Raw genomic sequence first — 5,753 nt, 5'->3', positions numbered from 1 at the left:
TGGTTCCTGCTCCCCAGGAGTTTGCAGGCAAGAGAGGGAGCTAGTTGTGTTTTCCTTTTGCCCTCAGTGTGCCCTCAATTCCCTACAATCTTCTTAAAAATCAGAACTTTCGAATTCTGGCCCTGGACAATTCTCAGAGGCCTGATCTAATGCCCCATCGCACAGACAGAGAGGCTGAGGTCTGGGGAATGGACTGACCTCAGCCAAAGCAGAACAGAGGATGGGGGGACCTCAAGTCCCCAGCCATCCTCAGTCTGGGATTCTGGGCACCCCCCCCCCCCCCGCTCCCGTTCCTCCACCTGGGCTGCCAGGGTGGGGCTTCATGCCTCTCTCTCCTTGGCACAGGCTGGTGATTAACTGCCCCAGCTATGGCCATGCTCTCCAAGGAGGACACTTATTTTAAAAGTAGTGGGAGACTTCACCCTTTGCAAAGCAGTAAACAATTCTCCAACAGGGAGCACAGTGATTACCAAGCCAGGCAGCAGGTGCTTCTATTACTGTTATTGTGTTATGAGTCTCTTAAAATGGCATTGAAAGGGCGTGTCAGGATCTTGCCGGCTCAATGGGACCCCCACAGAGGAGTGAGAGGCAGCCACTGCAGCAAAGTACATGACGCAGCTAGAGCTTTCCGGAAAGCTGAAGGGCAGGGGGTAGTTGGGAGAATGCAGGACAGCTGGCTCCAGATCCCAGCCTGCCAGTCACACTTCCTGTGGCCAGGATGAGTCCCTCCCACCCTCCAAGCCTCTCTGTCTCTCTTTCCCTCCAGGTGGGGAGGAGAGGCTGACAGTGCCCTACAAAAGATGCAAAGTGTGCCCGGCATCCCCTTCTTCCTGTCTTGGCTCCCACTCCTGTGAGCCCCAATCCATGAAGGCACTAGGTACCACAAGGAGGACCCCCTTGCCCTAAACAGTTCTTCTAGCTTCGTCCTTAAATTAGCCCTCCCCTGCCTGGCCCTGCATTCCTTAACCACTGAGGAACCAAAATAAGAATGCTAGCTGAAGCTCAAGAAAATCTCAGAAGGGGCCAGTGTCTTCATTTGTTTCAATGATAAGAGCCTTGGGCAAAGCATTTTCCAGTTCCTGTCAGACATTCAGGAATGGTCTCCCGGCTCCCAGCTACATGGTCACTCAGACACGCACACATGCACAGAGTGTGCCATGACAAAGGGTTCCATGAAAAGGAAACTTAGGAAAAGTAGCAGCTGATTGGTATTTAAAGGTTCTAGGAAATTCTGCAAGAAAGACTCTAACTTGGTATTTCACAAGCTTATGTGGCCATACTTGTTCAGGGTAACACCTCCAAGTCTGTTAGAAATTACATTTGCCTGCCAGGAAACAGAGACCCAAGCATAATAGCCTAATCAAATTAGTTTTGTCTTCTACTTGTCCACATCTGGAGGTTGGCAGCCCAGGGCTGGTGTGGTGGCTCTACCATATCATCAGTGTCCCAGGTTGCTTCTCAGTTTTGGCTTCGTCCTCAGCACTGCTGTCTATCTTCAGGGTTGCCTCATGGTCCAAGATGGTTGCTGGGCTCCACTATGTTTGCACTCCAGACAGGAGGCAAAGAGGGAAGGGAGGAACATGCAAACTCTGTCTCCCAATTACAGAACTTTCCCAGGAGTCCCACTCAACAATTCTCATTCCTCGTATCTCATTGGCCACTTCTGGCTGCAAGGGAAGCTGGGACATGTAGTTTTTTTAGGTGGACATGTTTCCCCCCAGAATAGAATAAGCATTCTCTTACCATAGAGAAAAGGGGCCATGAGTACTGGGGAGACAAGTGCAGTCTTGTCACTGCCTGTGTTTCTGAGGTCTAGGAACAAATTGGAGTCGGGCGGAAGAGCTGGGCCCAATCCTTAAGTCCTGCCTGTGTTTATCAGCTGTGTGACCTTGGATAAGCTTCTTAACCTGTCTCAGCCGGTATTCTTGTCTTTAAAATGGGGATTATTATAAGGACCAAAAGGGATGAAGAACTTGCAGGCATTTTATAGACTATGAAGTGCTACCGAAATGAAAGATATTCTTGTTTTATTTGTTCCTCTAAATAGCCTTTGGAAGCAGGCAGGGCATTCTTATCTCTCCATTTAACCAAAAAAGAAATTAAAGCTCAGAGATATGAATCGACCTCTATAAAGATGCAGTCTGAGCTTTGTCTTTGTTAATGGACTGAACATTGATCCTAGTCTGAGGCCTGAACTTGCTTATCAACTAAGCCTTGATCCTGACATGCGTTTAAGTTCTGATCTTAGTTTTAGAACTTATAACCTTAGTGCCAGTTATAGACTGAACCTTGATCCCCACCTGAGTCCAAGCCCTGATCTTTATCTCTGAACCCTAATAAACAGAGGGTCCCTCTTGAACCATCTGATGGTCCCTGAAGATGTCCATTGGGCTCCAGAGGGAGGGGTAAGGATAATGCTGATTCCCAGGCCCAGAGAACCATCGTTCCAGAAAACCAGGCTTTCTCTCGTGTCTCCCGTCTTGTGGTTCCTTCAGACCTTGCAAACCACAGGGACAGAACAAACGAAGCCTGTGAGCCCCTGTGGGGAGAGCTGAGCGGGTGTCCAGAGAAAGAGGAGAAGCACACGGTCTGCTTCCCGCCTAGTAATTTTCCCATACCAGGCAGCTGTAATGGGGAAGGTATTGAAATTTAAATCAGAGCTCGGTAACCTCTCTGCCGGCCTGCCGCCTGCTGCTGCCGCCACCGCCCCGCCGAGGCTGCGGGTAATCTCAGGCTGGCTATCTCCTCCTGGGGAGAACGACAAACCGACTCAGGGAAAGTGATAAATTTTCAATTTTATTTTAAAATATACCAGATGGGAGATTTTATTGGAGCCATAAATATGTCAAGAGCAATGTTGGTGTGTGATGGGCGATGCCCCCTCCTTGGGGCCTCTCTCCCTGTTTAGAAATTCCATCAGATGCTTAATAAGAAGCTCCAGTTCGACTGCAGCAAAATACTCTCTATATTAAAGCAATTGAATTTCCATTTGCCAGACATCTTGTGCTTTAAGCTTCCAGGTTCCAGGGGTGTGGGGTTGCTAAGCCGATTCTAAATGAACCTAAACTAATAACTGCACAGCACGCTGGGGGCTGTGAAAGAGTGGGTGGGGAGGGGAGGAGAAGGGAGGGGTGGGGAGGGGGGGAGGGGGAGGAGCCGCCGCCAATCACAGACCTAGGCGGGGTCTGTGAATCACCTCTCCCGATTCAGGGCCGGCCTGGCATGAACATCCATCCCCCAGGGGACTGAAGGGTCGACTCTCTCTCACCACAAAGGGGAAACGGAGGCCCAGAAAGAGCTCTGATGTGGCCCTCTTCTCCTATCATTGTTTTCTTTGCGCTTTTGGTTGATTTGATATTATGTTTGCCTTTTTGGGGGGGCGGGGGTTGGCGGTAAAGCTGCCCGGGGCTTATTGAGGGTAGGGCTGGGAGGAAGGCTGGCCCTTCTCCCCGAAAACCCTCTGCCCACAGGCCTCACCTTCGAAGGCTGTTTCCCCCACCCCCACCCCTATATGTTCCTCATTCGCTCCTGCCTCTGCCACATCCCTCAGCCCTGGCAGACAGACCTTCTCTCCTCAATCACGTCATTCTTGGCTCTCACACTGACCTAACCTTGAACTCAGCCTCCAGCACGTGGAAAGGGAAAATGGCTCAGACCACAGACTCAAGAACATTAGCGGCCAGAGGATCCAAAGGTGGGGACAATGAGGCCCAGAGAGGGCATGAGGAACACAGCTCTTCTAGAACAGTCCAGGAGTGATGCTTACCCTCAACCTCTCTCTGCACCCTGCCCTAGCCAGCTTGAGCCAGGTTATGTGTCACCTTCCAGGTTGACAAAGGCCCAGACAATGCTCAGGTAGTGAGAGGTGATGCCTCGGCAAGCTATCACCTTTGTTGAGGGCAAGCCACCTAACCTTGCTGAGCCTCTTGTTTCAAAAATGGGTGCACACTTCTGGACCCCCAAAGCAAACAAGAATAATGGACATGCTGCTACTTACACCTCAAAGTACTTGACAGCTTAAAGGAGACAATCCATAAAAATTGTTTAGCATAATACTGGCCCCTAGTAAGTGCTCTCAAAATGTTAGCTATGATTATTCCTTGGTGGTGGTGATGATGATCACGGCAGCCTGGGTACTTCCAGAAGGTTCTATACTCCCTGTGGATCTGTGTCCTCCCAAGTTGTCTGGCACAGGATTCTGTAGGTAGGGGCGGATCATTGTTGAGTTAAACTGTTGAGCATGTTGTCTGGCACAGGATTCTGTAGGTAGGGGCGGATCATTGTTGAGTTAAACTGTTGAGCATGTTCCATACTTTACGGCAAGACAGGGATCCTGGAGGTAGTCAAAGCAGATTCAAATCCTGATTATCATTTTCTTGATCTGCATTCTCCGTGGCTACTCTGAGCCTCAGTTTCTTTATCTGTGAAATGGGTATGTGATCCTTTTCCTTTCAGGGCTATTGCAAGGACCAACCTAGAGAATACGCTCTTAAATTGCACTCTTCCTGCTTTTTCCTGCTGTCTTGTCACCAGCTATGCCAACCTGGGTCTTTCTCACAGCCTCATATGTGTCTGAGCCCCAGGAGGCTCCTGAGAGAGGCAGGGCTGGGAGTGGCTCTCGCCATTTGTCCCATCTCCCCCATCCCCGTCTGATCTTGCATGTCCAGGATGCCACGTGCTGCCCTCCAGGGCCCAGCTGCTGAAAATGGACCCATGGTCAAAATCCTGGCAGTGTCCATCCTGGTTTTACAAGGGATGCTGGTGCTAGAGATCTGATAACACAGCTGGATGACATGGACACATGAAATCAAATAACAGGGATCGAGGCCACCCCCCCCCCCAGGGGCAACACCACCAAATGAGACTGACTTATTTCCAGAGGCCTAGGGGACGGTGGTTCCAGCCACTAGATGTGGATATGTGCTTCTCTTTGAGGAGAAGGTCACGGCTTTCATCAGAGGGTTTCTTGAATCTGACTCTGCAGAACCAGGAACTTAGTTCTGCACCCAGGGTCTGTCCCCGCAACACACACCCTGACCTGATGGGGAAAGGCCAGTGTGGCTGGAGCAGAGTGAGCAGGGAAAGAGTAGGAGGTGATGAGGTGGGAAATGTGATGAAGAGAGAGGGACAGATCATGTAGGCCTTGGCGTTAAAACTGTCACTGGAGGAGTTCCCGTTGTGGTTTAGCAGTTAACGAACCCAACTAGCATCCAGGAGTATGGGGTTTCAACCCCTGGCCTTGCTCAGTGGGTTAAGGATCTGGCCTTGCCATGAGCTCTGGTGTAGCTCACAGATGCGGCTTGGATCCCACGTTGGTGTGGCTGTGGTGGAGGCCGGCAGCTACAGCTCTGACTGGATCCCTAGCCTGGGAACCTCCATATGTCGTGAGTGTGGCCCTAAAAGAGACAAAAAGACCAAAAAAAAAAAAATTGTCATTGGAAGATGGCCTTTCGTGGGTTAATCTGAAAATCCCACAGATGATGGCATCACAGCCACCATGTGGCAGCCCATTAGGACCAGAATGGGAGTGGGGGCATCTAGCAGAGTCGGGTGTGGGACAGGATCTCTCATCTCCCCTGGGAACCCCTCCCATCCCTTCCCTTCCCCCTGACGCCCGCTCAGCTTGTGATGTGTCCCCAGGGAGGCCGGGTCAGGCTGGGGTGGCAGAGGAAGTAGAGCCTCCCTCAGAGCCCTCCTCAGTCTAGGAGGGACTGGCTGCAAGTCTTTGAGGGCCTTGCTGTTACCAGCCCTGC

Source organism: Sus scrofa, chromosome 7, assembly GCF_054392235.1.
Source record: "Sus scrofa isolate SSC_HxYL_T2T_F1_AM1 chromosome 7, Sscrofa_HxYL_maternal_Yorkshire_Landrace_v2.0, whole genome shotgun sequence".
NCBI classification, from domain to species: domain Eukaryota; kingdom Metazoa; phylum Chordata; class Mammalia; order Artiodactyla; family Suidae; genus Sus; species Sus scrofa.
This window is presented reverse-complemented; position numbering follows the sequence as displayed.